Source organism: Zea mays, chromosome 1 (assembly GCF_902167145.1).
Source record: "Zea mays cultivar B73 chromosome 1, Zm-B73-REFERENCE-NAM-5.0, whole genome shotgun sequence".
Lineage (NCBI taxonomy): Eukaryota > Viridiplantae > Streptophyta > Magnoliopsida > Poales > Poaceae > Zea > Zea mays.
Window position 1 is genome coordinate 104,950,715 of NC_050096.1, and position 18,366 is coordinate 104,969,080.

Sequence of the window (18,366 nt, forward strand, 5' to 3'; positions counted from 1 at the left end):
AGAGCATGCACGAGCACATAGGCCAGTTCTTAGCATAGCTAGGGGAATTGATCGATAGGGAAGAATTCCACATTCAACTATTTTCTATGTCCCTCATCGGTACCATTTTCGCATGGTACGCTGTCATACCACCTAACACTATTAGCTCCTGGAGTGATTTAGAACATAAAGTCCATGAGCTTTTTTCCTTGGGAGTATGAGTTAGAGTTAGTTGATCTAGCGGCACTCCGACGGAGACATGATGAATCGGTTATTGATTATACCCACAGATTCTAAGATACTAGAAATCGAGGCTTTCAAATTCATGTCGTAGATAAATAGTTAGTGGGTCTAGCTTTTAATGGGTTACATTCATATTTAAAGGAAAAAATAGATGGCACTCGGTTTTTCACGCTAACCCAACTGCATCAATGGACATTGGCTTGTGAAAGCCAAAGCAAGGAGACATCAAAATCAACTCGTCATAATATGCATCTTATTAATCGTAATGATAGTAGTTCCAATGACGAATCTAAGGATATGTATGTTGTATATCTTATTTGGCCAGCTACGGCTAAACTTGCATCATGATCATCTTTGCAGTCTCTTCAGAAAAACCAGCAACATGACCATTGAAGTCTATAAAGAGGCAGGAGGTGCCATTTGAATTGGAGATGGTGGCACTCCAACTCTTTTTGTTGTACATAATGAAGTACATCTATAATTTTTTAGATTTTTTGTGACTTTGGTTAGTTGGATTCATGATGATTGTATGGAAAGCTTGGTTGCACAACAGTTTCTCCATATACATTCTCTTTGAATTTGATTAAAACAATATGAATTAAGTGCTCTAGCTAGTCGAGACTCAATTTTAAGGCCCCTAGTGGGCATTATTAATTACTATAAACACCAATTTTTGTCTGTACAACATGTTGAATTCTCAATGAAAGAACTAAGGTACAATCATAAATGATTAAGTTATCAATATAGATATTATAGTTCTATTATAATATTATAATTACATAAAAACAACTTAACTTTTTTTGTTATAAAATATTAATATAATTTAATAGACTATTATTTTCCTAGTTTGCCACTTCGGAAATAATTTTTTTGATTGCTAAACAAATGGAATAAATATGCTTCTACTTCATACATGCAATGCATATGTGGCTAATTTAGAAGCATGCACCAAAGTAACTAAGATAGTCTATGTTTGTTAGCACTTCAGGAAAGTCATAATTCAGATGCTGATATAGTGCCTTTCAAGAATCTCAATAACAAAATACTTAGGATCCCACTATTGTCGAACCCGTGCTTCAGAGCCATGCTCTGGGGACCAAAGTTGGCTTTGGCTAAGGTAGAGACCTACTATGCCGTGAGGGCTTAATCAGAGGGTCCCTTGAAGCAATAAGAATGTTTCGGCCACTGTCGTCCTTAACAACAACCTAAAACCTAGGATACTAGAGATCCAAGCTTAGATGCACTTCCATACTTACTATCTTGGCAGCCGAAGGCTCTCTATGGGCCTCCAGCCTCACCCTAGTGGTCGGGTCGTGGAGCCCTGAGTGTTCATAAAGACAAAATTCATACTAAACAACTAAGTATGTGTCGGTGTTTTGGGTCCGACCGCGCACCCGGGGTTGCCCCTCAAGGTGCTTTTTGGAGTAGGACGGTGTTATCGACTGTAGCTCGATGGTTCACGCTGGATGCACGAGAAACAGTGGACAGTTGCGTACAGGTTCGGACCGCTTTGAGATGCGTAACACCCTACGTCCTGGTGTGAGTACTTTATGTGGTGGGTTACAAGGAGGTTCTCTAGTATTGGAGACGTAGAGAGCCGGTGTGGATGGCTTAGTAGAATGAGGTCGATCGTCTTGAAGGGGTGCCCCCTAGGCCTTATATACTCGACTGTGGGGCATTACATGTGGATATGATAATAACGGGTGCCTAGATAATAGTGAATTGACTGAGTCTATCTTCCTATAATTCAGCCGACCCATCCTCGCTCAGTTCCGATGTACGTGGCCCCTGCGCGGGAGGGTCGGGTCACTGTTGTGATCGCCGCTTGAATTCTTCGGGCCGTCTGGGCTTGCATCGATTCGTTTTATCGGACGTTCCTCCCCAGGCCCACGAAGGGATGACCTTGCGGATTATTGGGCCCATGGGCCCCTCGCGAGGCATCTTGTCCTTCTGGTGGACCCGGGGGATATCTGTCCCCCACAAGCCCCCGATCTTTGGGTTGATTTTGAAATAACCGACCCAAAGATCCAAGGTCCAGCTTGTAGTTTTTGATTTTAACAAGAAATGCCTTGGAAATAAGCCTGCCGGGTCACTACTTCCGAATTCTGAGTGATCCGGTAAAAACGATCTTTTACTATCTTCTTCTGCTATCATTCCTCGGAATTTGGCGTTTTGTCTCAGTTTCATGCTTCAGAGGTCATCATTTTGCACTGTAGAACTTTGAAGTTCATTGGGTGGTCCACCCAATGGGTGTAGCCCCCGAGCTTCGAGTGGATTTTTGCAGATAATCCACTCGAAGGTATTCATTTCAAGTCTTCTTCAGAAATTACTTTTATCTTCCACCCGTGCTTTTTCAGAGGTCAGCCTTGCATTAGTTTTGCCGTATGCTTTAGAGGTCAACATTTTGTCTTTCGGGGATGATTATTCATTGGGTGGGTGTAGTCCCCGAGCTTTGAGTGGATTTTTGAAAATAATCCACTCGAAGGTCTTCGTTTCCAGCTATTTTTCAGAAATCATCCTTTTCTTTTGTTGAATGCCTTAGAGATCAGCATTACATCATTAATGTTAGGCTTTAGAGGTCAGCATATATTTTTGTCTTTGAAGCCGAGTACGCGATCTGTCCATATCTTGCTAGGTCTGGCAATTTATCTGACCTGCAACTGATTGGACGTTCGATAGATGGCCTTTGGCTAGTCTTCATATCACTTCGTGCTTCAATGCTTCTGTTGATTAGACTTGTACCTCATCGGCTATATTTGGCTTTCCTCTGATATATGTTGATATCCTCCTTCTGTCTTGAGGTATTCATTGTGTATACTGTATGGATGTGACTGCTTGGGAAAATCTATTGAAAATTCCTAGACGTCGCCCCCAATGGGTGTAGGCAAGGGACGGCTTGGTGCACTGAGCGTTTAGCAAACTACTTCTGAGTAGTAACTTGATGTGACCGCGGTTGTAATCATATCGCCCAAGCAGTTGACTGAAGTCCCAATGGGTGTCGTGTTACTTGGAACGACGTCAGCCGCCTGGCGTGTCTCCAGACGGTTTGAATTGCATATTGAATTTTTGCGACTGTTCGGTGGCCGTGGTAGGAGGTGAGTGATTGCCTTCTTCTTCTATAAATAGTGTTCTTTCTTCTCCGACATTTTCACATCTCTTACCGCTGCTCGCTGTTTACTTTCTTATCTCTCCTTCTACTCCACCATGGGCAAGAGCAAGAAGGGTGGTAGTTCTTCGCATCACTCCGGTGACAAACGGAAGCGTGAGCCGACTCCTCCCTCAGAGGACTTCGGCGATTCGGAGTACTCGGAGGAGGAGTTCTCCTCCGAGTCCGAGGGCTCACCGGTCCATGCCTCTCCCCCGGCGTCGTATGATGACTCAGACGACTCCCATGGGCTCACCACAGAGGTGTGGACCTACATCTGGGCCGTCGAGCGCGCCGGGCTCGAGGGCTCGGATGAGTCAGAGTACTCCTCGGACGAGGTGAACTTCTTGGACTCATCCAAGGAGGGCGGCGACGGAGATGGCGGTGACGGCGACGACGACGGAGGCGATGGTGATGGCGGCGGTGACGGCGGCGAAGGCGACAGCAACGGCGGTGACGATGGCGGCAAAGGTGGCAGCGGCGACGATGACAATGGCAGCAAGGGCAGTAGCAGGGGCAGCAACAAGGGCAGCATCAAGGGCAGCAACAGGGCCAGTGGCTAGATGCCACTGGTTTTAAATGTTAGTATAGATTAGTAGTAGAATTAGTATTAGTGAAATAATGTAGTAGTAGCTAGTAGTATAGTGTAGTGAAATATGATGTAGTAGTGGAGAGGACATCGACTCATAATGAGTTGATTTGTAAGTTCAGTAGTGCTTCCCTTATAATGAAGAATGATTTCGCCCCATTCTGCGTGCACCACTTTGCATTCCTGCCGATCGTTGATCGTATTAATGCTTAATGCAGATGTTGTTTCTGAATGTAATGCTTGAGTGGCAACTCAGAATTGTTGAGTCATGCTTCAGACTGTCTTCTTCGCGATGTCAGCGCTTAAGTGGTAGCGGCCGAGTCTTTTAGAGTCACGTTGCTGCTTTGGGAATGTCAGCCGAGTGATTATTGGCAATGTCGGCGCTTTTAGAAATGATAGCCGAGTGATAGCGGGCCACACCGGTGTTTTAGAAATAACGATCGAGCGGTTATTGGTTATATCGGTGTTTTAGAGGTAACCGCCGAATCTTTTGGAGCCACGTCACTGCTTTAGGAATAATAGTCGAGTGACTGCTGGCGACGTCGGCGTTTTAGAAGTAACAGCCGGGTGATAACGGGCTACGTCGGCCGCTTTGGAAATAGTGGCCGAGTGAAGTCTAGTAACGCTAGCGTTTTTAGAAATAACAGCTGAGTTAAATTGGGCCTTGTCGGCCGTTTTGGAAATAACGGCCGAGTGATGGCATGGCACGCCAGCGTTTTAGAAATAACAGCCGGGTGATGACATGGCACGCCAGCGTTTTAGAAATAACGGCTGGGTGATGACTGGGCGCTTTTTAGAAATGGTGTTTGGCCCGGGAAAACCCCATATGTACTGCACTGTCGCATGCCTCTGCATTCTGTGCCCTAGTTTTGCTTTTCTGCATCCAGGCCTTCTATGCTCTCTTGCAATACTGCCTTCGCTCTATTCGCCAGCAAGGTTGAGATGGCGCCCAAACGGAAATCCCAGAGTTCGTCTGCCTCAATCATCCCTCCTATCGATCCCAATAGTCAGTTGCCCTTCGCAGGTAACCACATGTCTGTTGTCTCTGAATCCGACCTTCTCCATCTCGTATCCATCGGAGTTCTTCCTCCGAAGGAGCTCTGTTCTTGGCGGATCTGCCGTGGGGTCACTGTTCCGACAGAAGACGCCCACGAATCCATCATTTACGTTCCTTTTCTCATCCGCGGACTTGCTCTTCCCGTTTCTCCTTTCTTTCGCGGTCTCCTTAATTTCTATCACTTGAATCTGACCCATCTGAATCCCAATTCCATTCTGCAAGTTTATGTTTTTATTCACTTGTGCGAAGCTTTCCTTGGTATTCTGCCACACTTCGGCGTATGGAAGTACTTGTACCACTGCCGGCCTGGGATGGTCGGAGGGCAACACCAGCTTGTGGGGGGCGCGAGTTTGGAGATGCGCCATGGGAGGAAGGCCGACTACCTCTACATCCCACTCAAGGATAGCATCAAAGGATGGCGCCTGGAATGGTTTATCGTGGAGAACCACGGGAATTCCCTTCCCCCACAATCAGGGAGACAACCAGATGTTCGCACTCTGAGCTGGATCGAATCCCCCACAGACCTGGAGGTGGCTGAGGCAGGGGCTCTGCTTGCTGAGGTTGGATTGTTGAAAGAGAGGGGTCTGACTGTAGAAGTTGTGGTCGCCGATTTCATTTTCAAGAACATTCAGCCATTAAAGGACAGAGCATACCCGGCTTATCTGTATCGAGGCCTAGCTGATTCAACCCGGGTTACCAACAGAAGAATTCCTGCTGTGGATTTGGTCAGCCGGCTCGAGATGATACTGAGAGCACCTAGAGGGGGGGTGAATAGGTGATCCTGTGAAAACTTAAACTTATAGCCACAAAAACTTGTTAAGTGTTACCACAATGATTGCCAAGTGTCTAGAAAGGAGTCTCAACAAAACACAATACCACAAGAGATCAATCACAGAGATGACACAGTGGTTTATCCCGTGGTTCGGCCAAGACCAACGCTTGCCTACTCCACGTTGTGGCGTCCCAACGGACGAGGGTTGCAATCAACCCCTCTCAAGCGGTCCAAAGACCCACTTGAATACCACGGTGTTTTGCTTGCTTTTTCTCAATCCCGTTTGCGAGGAATCTCCACAACTTGGAGCCTCTCGCCCTTACAATTGAAGTTCACAAAGAAACACAGAGCAAGGGGGAATGAGCAACGCACACAAGACTTCAAAAGATCAGAGCAACAACATGCACACAAGTCGCAACAAGAGCTCGCAACACAACTCAAAGAGTTCACAACTCCACAAGAGCTCTATATGCTATCACAATGAAACGAATGCGCGAGATCGATGTCTTGGTGCTTAGGAATGTTGTAGGAATGCTTGGTATACTCCTCCATGCGCCTAGGGGTCCCTTTTATAGCCCCAAGGCAGCTAGGAGCCGTTGAGAGCAATCCAGGAAGGCTGGTCTTGCCTTCTGTCGTCGGGTGCACCGGACAGTCCGGTGCACAACGGACACTGTCCGGTGCCCGATTTCCTTCCTTAAACAGCGCAGTCGACCGTTGCAGATCTGGGAGCCGTTGGCGCACCGGACATGTCCGGTGCACACCGGACATGTCCGGTGCACACCGGACAGTCCGGTGCCCCCTTCCGATCGTTGGCTCGGCCACGTGTCCTGCGCAGATCGCGCGGCCGACCGTTGGCCCGGCCGACCGTTGGCTCACCGGACAGTCCGGTGCACACCGGACGGTCCGGTGAATTTTAGTCGTACGTCGTCGGCGAATTCCCGAGAGCGGCCACTTCGCTCGAGGCAACCTGGCGCACCGGACACTGTCCGGTGCACCACCGGACACTGTCCGGTGCACCACCGGATAGTCCGGTGCCCCAGACCGAGACAGCCTCTTGGCTGTACACAGCCAACTCTCCTCTTTTCTTCTTCTTCCTGTTTCTTATACTTAGACAAGTATATTAGTACATAAAACCAATGTACTAAGACTTAGAAACATACCTTAGCTCTTGATTTGCACTTTGTTCATTCATGGGCATAGATTCACATTTAAGTACTTGTGTTGGCACTCAATCACCAAAATACTTAGAAATGGCCCAAAGGCACATTTCCCTTTCAATCTCCCCCTTTTTGGTGATTTATGCCAACACAACATAAAGCAACTAGAACAAGTGCAATATCACTTCAAATAAGAACTCAAATTCATTTTGAGTCAATTTGGCATATATGGATCATCCTTTGCCACCACTTGGTTTGTTTTTGCAAATCAAACTCAGAATCCTGTCTCTAAGTCAAATCCCCTTGTAGAGACATAAAGAGAGGTTTTCCAAAGAAAATTAATTCAAGATTCCAAAAACTCCCCCTTTTTCCCATGATCAACACTTCTCCCCGCAAGAGGCCAACTTTTGACAAAAGAGACAATGGAAGAGTTTTGACAAAACAAAAAGCTCTATTCTACTATTTTCAAAATATCTCAAGTGGTAGCTGATCCATTTATCGCTTTGGCCTTTATTTTCTCCCCCTTTGGCATCAAGCACCAAAACGGGATCAATCTTGGCCCTTTAACCCCATTGCCTCACCAAATTCTTCAATTAAGAGCAAATAGGCAATAAGAGTTTAAAGATGAACTTGGAATAAGTTACCCTCTTATCGGAGTGCAGTGGAAGTCTTTCATGGTCCAAGTCCACCTTTTTCCCTTTCAATCCTCCTTCGAGACTAAATCATCAAACTCAAGCACATGGTTAGTCTCCAAGGGTCAAGTTGTAACACATCTCCCCCTAAACATGTGCATCACTTTGCAACGGACTTGTGAGGTCCAGGGAGTGTTTGTACAACTTGAGCACCATAATAAGCAACAAAATGCAAAAAGGAACATGATCAAAATCATAAATACATGTATGCTACAATTCAATCCAAGTTCCGCGAATCTAAGACATTTAGCTCACTACGCAGCCTGCAAAAGGTCTTCTCATCTAGAGGCTTGGTAAAGATATCGGCTAGCTGGTTCTCGGTGCTAACATGAAACACTTCGATATCTCCCTTTTGCTGGTGGTCTCTCAAAAAGCGATGCCGGATGTCTATGTGCTTTGTGCGGCTGTGCTCAACAGGATTTTCCGCCATGCGGATAGCACTCTCATTATCACATAGGAGTGGGACTTTGCTCAGATTGTAGCCAAAGTCCCTGAGGGTTTGCCTCATCCAAAGTAGTTGTGCGCAACACTGTCCTGCGGCAACGTACTCGGCCTCAGCGGTGGATAGGGCAACGGAAGTTTGTTTCTTAGAGTTCCATGACACAAGGGACCTTCCTAAGAATTGGCACGTCCCTGATGTACTCTTCCTATCGACCTTACATCTAGCATAGTCGGAGTCTGAGTATCCAACCAAGTCAAAGGTAGACCCCTTTGGATACCAGAGCCCGAAGCAAGGCATAGCAACCAAATATCTAAGAATTCGCTTCACCGCCACTAGGTGACACTCCTTAGGATCGGATTGAAATCTAGCACACATGCATACGCTAAGCATAATGTCCGGTCTACTAGCACATAAATAAAGTAAAGACCCTATCATTGACCGGTATGCTTTTTGATCAACGGACTTACCTCCTTTGTTGAGGTCGGTGTGTCTGTCGGTTCCCATCGGAGTCTTTGCGGGCTTGGCGTCCTTCATCCCAAACCGCTTCAGCAAGTCTTGTGTGTACTTTGTTTGGGAGATGAAGGTGCCATCCTTGAGTTGCTTCACTTGGAACCCAAGGAAGTAGTTCAACTCGCCCATCATCGACATCTTGAATTTCTGCGTCATCACCCTGCTAAACTCTTCACAAGACTTTTGGTTAGTAGAACCAAATATTATGTCATCGACATAAATTTGGCACACAAACAAATCACCATCACATGTCTTAGTGAACAGAGTTGGATCGGCTTTCCCAACCTTGAAAGCATTAGCAAGTAAAAAGTCTCTAAGGCATTCATACCATGCTCTTGGGGCTTGCTTAAGTCCATAGAGCGCCTTAGAGAGCTTACACACGTGGTCGGGGTACCGTTCATCCTCGAAGCCAGGGGGTTGCTCCACGTAAACCTCCTCCTTGATTGGCCCGTTGAGGAAAGCGCTCTTCACATCCATTTGGTACAACCTGAAAGAATGGTGAGCGGCATATGCTAGCAGGATACGAATTGATTCTAGCCTAGCCACAGGAGCAAATGTCTCCTCAAAGTCCAAACCTGCGACTTGGGCATAACCTTTTGCCACAAGTCGAGCCTTGTTCCTCGTCACCACCCCGTGCTCGTCCTGTTTGTTGCGGAACACCCACTTGGTTCCCACAACATTTTGCTTGGAACGAGGCACCAGTGTCCAAACTTCATTGCGCTTGAAGTTGTTGAGTTCCTCCTGCATAGCCAACACCCAGTCCGGATCTAGCAAGGCCTCCTCTACCTTGAAAGGCTCAATAGAAGAGACAAAGGAGTAATTCTCACAAAAATTAACTAATCGAGATCGAGTAGTTACTCCCTTGCTAATGTCACCCATAATTTGGTCGACGGGATGATCCCTTTGAATCATCGCTCGAACTTGGGTTGGAGGTGCTGGTTGCGCTTCTTCCTCCATCACGTGATCATCTTGTGCTCCCCCTTGATCACACGCCTCCTTTTGATGAACCTGTTCATCGTCTTGGGGTGGGGGAAGCACCGTTGTTGAGGAAGAAGGTTGATCTCGTACATCTTGTTCCTGTGGCCGCACTTCTCCAATCGCCATGGTTCGTATAGCGGCCGTCGGAACATCTTCTTCATCTACATCATCACAATCAACAACTTGCTCTCTTGGAGAGCCATTAGTCTCATCAAATACAACGTCGCTAGAGACTTCAACCAAACTCGATGATTTGTTGAAGACTCTATACGCCTTTGTATTTGAGTCATAACCTAACAAAAACCCTTCTACAGCTTTGGGAGCAAACTTAGAATTTCTACCCTTCTTTACTAGAATGTAGCACTTGCTCCCAAATACACGAAAGTAAGATACATTGGGTTTGTTACCGGTTAGTAGCTCATACGAAGTCTTCTTGAGGAGGCGATGAAGGTAGACCCTGTTGATGGCGTGGCAAGCCGTGTTCACGGCTTCCGACCAGAAACACTCGGGGGTCTTGAATTCTCCAAGCATCGTCCTCGCCATATCGATTAGTGTCCTGTTCTTCCTCTCTACCACACCATTTTGCTGTGGTGTGTAGGGAGCGGAGAACTCGTGCTTGATCCCTTCCTCCTCAAGGAACTCCTCCACTTGAAGGTTCTTGAACTCGGACCCGTTGTCGCTCCTTATCTTCTTCACTTTGAGCTCAAACTCATTTTGAGCTCTCCTGAGGAAGCGCTTGAGGGTCCCTTGGGTTTCAGACTTATCCTGCAAAAAGAACACCCAAGTGAAGCGGGAAAAGTCATCAACAATAACTAGACCATACTTACTTCCTCCTATGCTCAGATAGGCGACGGGTCCGAAGAGGTCCATGTGCAGCAGCTCCAGAGGTCTTGACGTGGTCATCACATTCTTGCTGTGATGTGCTCCTCCCACTTGTTTACCTGCTTGACAAGCTGCACAAGGTCTATCTTTTTCGAATTGCACGTTAGACAAACCTATCACGTGTTCTCCCTTTAGAAGCTTGTGAAGGTTCTTCATCCCCACATGTGCTAAGCGGCGATGCCACAGCCAGCCCATGCTAGTCTTAGCTATTAAGCATGCATCTAGACCGGCCTCTTCTTTTGCAAAATCAACTAAATAAAGTTTGACGTCTAATACACCCTTAAAAGCTAGTGAACCATCACTTCTTCTAAAGACAGACACATCTACATTTGTAAATAGACAGTTATACCCCATGTTGCATAATTGACTAACAGATAGCAAATTATATCCAAGAGACTCTACTAAAAACACTTTAGAGATAGAGTGCTCATTAGAAATTGCAATTTTACCTAACCCTTTTACCTTGCCTTGATTCCCATCACCGAAGATAATTGAATCTTGGGAATCCTTATTCTTGACGTAGGAGGTGAACATCTTCTTCTCCCCCGTCATATGGTTTGTGCATCCGCTATCAATAATCCAGCTTGAACCCCCGGATGCATAAACCTGCAAGGTAAATTTAGGCTTGGGACTTAGGTACCCAACTCTTGTTGGGTCCTACAAGGTTAGCACAAATATCCTTAGGGACCCAAATGCAAGTTTTATCACCCTTGCATTTTGCCCCTAACTTTCTAGCAATTACCTTTCTATCCTTTCTACAAATTGCAAAGGAGGCATTCAAAGCATGATATATTGTAGAAGGCTCATTAACTTTCCTAGGAATATTAACAACATCTCTTCTAGGCATATTATGAACAACATTCCTTCTACCAACATTTCTATCATGCACATATGAAGAACTAGAAGCAAACATGGCATGAGAGTCAAAGGCATTATATGCATTACAACTCCTATAAGCATTTCTAGGTTGTCTTCTATCATAGTACAAAAAGGCATGGTTCTTTTTAGCACTAGTAGCCATAGGGGCCTTCCCTTTCTCCTTAGCGGGAATGGGAGCCTTATGGCTTGTTAAGTTCTTGGCTTCCCTCTTGAAGCCAAGTCCATCCTTAATTGAGGGGTGTCTACCAATCGTGTAGGCATCCCTTGCAAATTTTAGTTTATCAAATTCATTCTTGCTAGTCCTAAGTTGGGCATTGAGACTAGCCAATTCCTCAGTTAATTTGGAAATTGAAACTAAATGATCACTACAAGCATCAACATCGAAATCTTTACACCTAGTGCAAATCTCAACATGTTCTACACAAGAATTAGATTTACTAGCTACTTCTAGTTTAGCATTTAAGTCATCATTAACACTCTTTAAAGTAGCAATGGTTTCATGACACGAAGATAGTTCACTAGAAAGCACTTCATTTCTTTTAACTTCTAAAGCATAAGATTTTTGTGCCTCTACAAATTTGTCATGCTCTTCATACAAAAGATCCTCTTGTTTTTCTAAGAGTCTATCTTTTTCATTTAAGGCATCAATCAATTCATTAATTTTATCTACTTTAGTTCTATCCAATCCCTTGAACAAACTAGAGTAATCTATTTCATCATCACTAGACTCATCGTCACTAGAAGAATCATAAGTGACATTGTTTTGATTACATACCTTCTTCTCCCTTGCCATAAGGCATGTGTGACGTTCGTTGGGGAAGAGGGATGACTTGTTGAAGGCAGTGGCGGCGAGTCCTTCATTGTTGGAGTCGGAGGAGGAGCAATCCGAATCCCACTCCTTTCCGATATGTGCCTCGCCCTTGGCCTTCCTGTAATGCTTCTTCTTTTCCCTCTTGCTCCCGTGTTCCTGGTCACTATCATTGTCGGGACAGTTAGCAATAAAATGACCAAGCTTACCGCATTTGAAGCATGATCGCTTTCCCTTGGTCTTAGTCTTGCTTGGCTGTCCCTTTCGACCCTTTAGCGCCGTCTTGAATCTTTTGATGATGAGGGCCATCTCTTCATCATTAAGTCCGGCCGCCTCAAACTGTGCCACCTTGCTAGGTAGCGCCTCCTTGCTTCGTGTTGCTTTGAGAGCAAGGGGTTGCGGCGCGTTGATCGGACCATTCAAGGCGTCGTCCACGTACCTTGCCTCCTTAATCATCATTCGCCCACTAAGGAATTTCCCAAGAACTTCTTCGGGCGACATCTTGGTGTACCTGGGATTTTCACGTATATTGTTCACCAAATGAGGATCAAGAACGGTAAATGACCTTAGCATTAGGCGGACGACGTCGTGGTCCGTCCATCGCGTGCTCCCGTAGCTCCTTATTTTGTTGATAAGGGTCTTGAGCCGGTTGTATGTTTGCGTCGGCTCCTCCCCCTTATCATCGCGAACCGTCCAAGTTCGCCTTCCACCAACTCCATTTTGGTGAGCAAGGTGACGTCGTTTCCCTCATGAGAGATCTTGAGGGTGTCCCAGATCTGCTTGGCATTGTCCAAGCCGCTCACCTTGTGATACTCGTCCCTGCACAAAGAGGCTAGCAATACAGTAGTAGCTTGTGCATTTCTATGAATCTGTTCATTAATAAACATAGGGCTATCCGAGCTATCAAATTTCATTCCACTTTCCACAATCTCCCAAATGCTTGGATGGAGAGAAAACAGGTGAGTACGCATTTTGTGGCTCCAAAATCCGTAATCCTCTCCATCAAAGTGAGGGGGCTTGCCAAGTGGAATGGGAAGCAATTGAGCATTTGAACTATGCGGGATGCGCGAATAATCGAAAGAAAAGTTTGAGTTAACCGTCTTTCGTCTATCATAGTCGTCGTCGTCCTTTTGGGAGGAGGAAGATTCGTCGCTGTCGTAGTAGACAATTTCCTTGATGCGCCTTGTCTTCTTCTTCCTCCCATCTTTTCTTTTGTGGCCCGAGCCCGAGTCGTTGGACTTGTCATCCCTTGGCTCGTTGACGAAGGACTCCTTTTCCTTGTCGTTGATCACCATCCCCTTGCCTTTAGGATCCATCTCTTCGGGCGGTTAGTCCCTTTCTTGAAGAGAACGCCTCTGATACCAATTGAGAGCACCTAGAGGGGGGGTGAATAGGTGATCCTGTGAAAACTTAAACTTATAGCCACAAAAACTTGCTTAAGTGTTAGCACAATGATTGCCAAGTGGCTAGAAAGGAGTCTCAACAAAACACAATACCACAAGAGATCAATCACAGAGATGACACAGTGGTTTATCCCGTGGTTCGGCCAAGACCAACGCTTGCCTACTCCACGTTGTGGCGTCCCAACGGACGAGGGTTGCAATCAACCCCTCTCAAGCGGTCCAAAGACCCACTTGAATACCACAGTGTTTTGCTTGCTTTTTCTCAATCCCGTTTGCGAGGAATCTCCACAACTTGGAGCCTCTCGCCCTTACAATTGAAGTTCACAAAGAAACACAGAGCAAGGGGGAATGAGCAACGCACACAAGACTTCAAAAGATCAGAGCAACAACACGCACACAAGTCGCAACAAGAGCTCGCAACACAACTCAAAGAGTTCACAACTCCACAAGAGCTCTATATGCTATCACAATGAAACGAATGCGCGAGATCGATGTCTTGGTGCTTAGGAATGTTGTAGGAATGCTTGGTATACTCCTCCATGCGCCTAGGGGTCCCTTTTATATCCCCAAGGCAGCTAGGAGCCGTTGAGAGCAATCCAGGAAGGCTGGTCTTGCCTTCTGTCGTCGGGTGCACCGGACAGTCCGGTGCACACCGGACACTGTCCGGTGCCCGATTTCCCCTTAAACAGCGCAGTCGACCGTTGCAGATCTGGGAGCCGTTGGCGCACCGGACATGTCCGGTGCACACCGGACAGTCCGGTGCCCCTTCCGACCGTTGGCTCGGCCACGTGTCCTGCGCAGATCGCGCGGCCGACCGTTGGCCCGGCCGACCGTTGGCCCGGCCGACCGTTGGCTCACCGGACAGTCCGGTGCACACCGGACGGTCCGGTGCACACCGGACGGTCCGGTGCACACCGGACGGTCCGGTGAATTTTAGCCGTACGTCGTCGGCGAATTCCCGAGAGCGGCCACTTCGCTCGAGGCAACCTGGCGCACCGGACACTGTCTGGTGCACCACCGGACACTGTCCGGTGCACCACCGGACAGTCCGGTGCCCCAGACCGAGACAGCCTCTTGGCTGTACACAGCCAACTCTCCTCTTTTCTTCTTCTTCCTGTTTCTTATACTTAGACAAGTATATTGGTACATAAAACCAATGTACTAAGACTTAGAAACATACCTTAGCTCTTGATTTGCACTTTGTTCATTCATGGGCATAGATTCACATTTAAGTACTTGTGTTGGCACTCAATCACCAAAATACTTAGAAATGGCCCAAAGGCACATTTCCCTTTCAGATACTCAGAGGCTAGGTGTCGAACATCGATGCTCTTGTTGCATACTCAGCCTGGAATCTGCCTCCTTCCAAGGCTTTTACCAGTTTTGTATCAAATCCTGCTGCTGGTGATAGCGGTTTGGGCCTTAGAGTGCGACCCTCTCCCGAAGAGGTTAGTGCTTTGGTTGCCTCACTTGGTGGAATCCCTGACGATGAGAGGCAGATTCATTTCGAGGTACCTTTGAATCCAAGTGATGCTGAGATAAGTGCCATGCTGGATATGTTGGCTGAAGATTCCTCTGATGCAGCCCCTGTTGAAACACTAGATGCAGCGGCCATCCTAGAGGCTGGCAAAGCTTTGGATATTCAGAGGTCTGATAGTGTTCACCCGAAGCGTCCTCGCCGAGCCAATCAACCAATTTCTCCTGCTGAGGGGAAGAATAAGAAGAAGAGACGTCTTCGCCGAGTGTCAAGCTTGGTTCAGGATGCTGGTCCTTTTGCTCATGCTGCTGAGGAAGTGCCCGTGCCAGTTTTTGCTGAAGCTGACCCCAATGGGTGTGACCCGACTGATGCTGAACCCAATGGGTGTGACCTAGATGATGCTGACCCCAATGGGTGTGATCTGGCCATATCTGAACCCAATGGGTGTACCGTTCCTCATTGTTGATGAAGATGAGGAAGAGGAGGATGAAATCCCTCTAGTTCGGAAGAATAGCCGATGCTACATAGTCAGTGGGGAAAGTAGTGGTGTTCCTTCTCTAGCTTTGTCTGCCCTCATTGGTCTGCAAGAATTGTCTCTGGCAAACTTTGATCAGACTCTTGAAGACATGATCCCAGAAGATCTGTTGTCAGAGCCGGCAGATGGTGGAATGATGGATATTTGTGCTAATGTGCCTGATGCCGGGCTGGAGTTATCTCGAGCAGCGCCCCATGCCTCATCGACCTTAGAGCGTGGTCTTAAGGGTCAGGAGGCTGGTCTGGATTGTTCTGCTCCCATGGAAGTGGGTGAAGGTCCTTCAGCCTTAGAGGTGGCTGTTACCGAGAGTTTGACCCTCAAGGTTGGCGCTAGCGCTTACCCAGCCCCCGAGGGTGTCGCCGGGGATGATCCGGCTTGGATGGGTAGCGCGAGCTATGACCCAGCCCTCGAGGGTGTCCGAGTTGGTTCTCCTTCTCACACTTCCATGGATGTTCACGTAGGGTCTTCTCCTCCGCATTCTGGTTGCATGGCAGCAGCTCAAGCTTCAGGTCAGGAAGTCACCTTAGAGGCCAGCGCTCCTGATGACAGAGTTTTGACTTCTGCTGATGATACTGGCTTGGTCCCCACTGATGCATTGCGGGTTGTTCCAGTTGGTGATCCTTCATCGAGCCATCAATTAACTTCCCACGACTTGGGAGTTCCTTCGTTCTTCTCCAACCTCCAGGTAACTTGGTTTTTCCTGATCTGACTGTATCCAGGGTGTGATATTGTTCTTACACTCATTTGTTTTTAATGTCAGGTGTTGGTTGATGAAATGGCTGGTCAACTAAGGTCGCAGGGTGCTTCTGTCTTGGAAAGAGCTCTATCTCTGACGCATTGAATCCAGTGCTGCTTCAGCGGTGGGTATCTGATTTGGAGATGGCCAATGCTGGTTAGTGTCCTTTGTTTCTTCTTTGGCTACTTGATTAACCTGCTTTTTAGCTGAACACCCTTGCTTGACTATTTCTTGACAGATATGGCTCGGCGGTACTCTGATCTTGAGGAAAAATATTCTCAAGGTCAGACTGAACTGGCCCGGGTTTCTGCTTCTCTGAATGATGCTAACACGCTGAACTCCACTCTTCATGCTCAGCTCGACTCTGAAAAGGTGACCAGTGAATTAAATTTTACTTGGCTTTGTCTGCTGTGTTCTTAGTGCTTGCTTGACGTTGGAGAAACTGATTCTTGTCTGCAGGAGGAAAAACGTGCTCTTGCCACTTCTCGTGACAATCTTGACAAGCTATATCGCAATGCCAGCAACTCGTTGACCATCTTGGAGAGGAGTCATCGCTTCACCATGGAAGATTTGGATAATTATCGTTATAATCTGCAAGAGTCCTTGGATGATGTGATTCGCCTCAAGAAATTGGTGTCGAACAAGGATACTATCATCAAGGATCTGCGTGCTTCCAAGAAATCAGTCATCCACGAGCTAGAAACTGCTCAGTTGGCTGTCAAGGCTGCTGAAGAGACCTCTGCTACTCTGAGGGCCCAGCGCGACAAAGCTATGGACAAAGCTATTCGCGCGGGGCGGATCCTGATGAGGAGACCCGGTGTGGTTGTTCCTGATGACATAGTGGCAGATGTGAATGCCGCTCCTGATTCCTTGAGTCATACCTCTTCGTCGGTTGCTCCTGAGAAGAAAATTACCAAATAGGAACATTGAATGCTTTTGTATATGTGATTAGTGTGCTCGGATACTTTGTTAGAAAACACTTTTTAGTACTGAATGTTGCTATTGTTTTCCCGTTGTTAGAATACAACAGTATCTACAATCACAGAAGTAAATGCAGTATGAAATTTCTTCGTGGGGCATAGAGGTCGCCCTACAATGAGTAATTGCAAACGTGCTTGTGTTGGATTAAGTATGCGCGAATGTGCCGTGCCGATTTAAGTCATTACCAACTTAAACCGACCGCTCCGTCAGTAGGGTATAATGGTCACCCCGAGTTAAGTAAGTGTGAGCATGTCGTACTGCCTTAAGTCATTGCTGACTTAAGCCGATTGCTCCGTTAGTAGGGTATAGTGGTCACCCCGAGTTAAGTAAGCGTGAGCTTGTCACACCACCTTAAGTCGTTGCTGACTTAAGTCGATTGCTCCGTTAGTAGGGTATAGTGGTCACCCCGAGTTAAGTAAGCGTGAGCATGTCGCACCGCCTTAAGTCACGCTGACTTAAGTCGATTGCTCCGTTAGTAGGGTATGTGGTTACCCCGAGTTAAGTAAGCGTGAGCATGTCGCACCACCTTAAGTCATTGCTGACTTAAGCCGATTGCTCCGTTAGTAGGGTATAGTGGTCACCCCGAGTTAAGTAAGCGCGCAGGTTGACAGTGAACAATTCGAGTGCCTTTGAAGTCTTTTTATTGATGATATATTTTCCAGTTTACAGAGTACATTGTCGTCCCAATAGCTTTTGAGATATAGCTAGGGGTAAAACTTCCTGAGATGTTCTATGTTCCATGAGTTCCCGATTTTCGTGCCATCCATTTGAGTGAGACGATATGATCCAGGTCGAGTGACTTTTGCTACTATGAATGGTCCTTCCCATAGTGGTGACAGTTTGTGCCGTCCCTCCCCCATTAGAATTCGGCAGAGGACGAGGTCTCCCGCTACGAAGGATCGATGTCGTACCGCCTTGTCATGATAGCGCCTCAGAGTTTGCTGATATCGGGTCGACTGAATCACCGTATTCAATCGTTCTTCTTCTAGTATATCGACATCCTCCAGTCTAGTAGCTTCAGCTTCTGCTATGTTTTCAAAGATTAACCTTGGTGCCCCAAACTTGAGATCAGTAGGTAGCACTGCTTCCGAACCATAGACC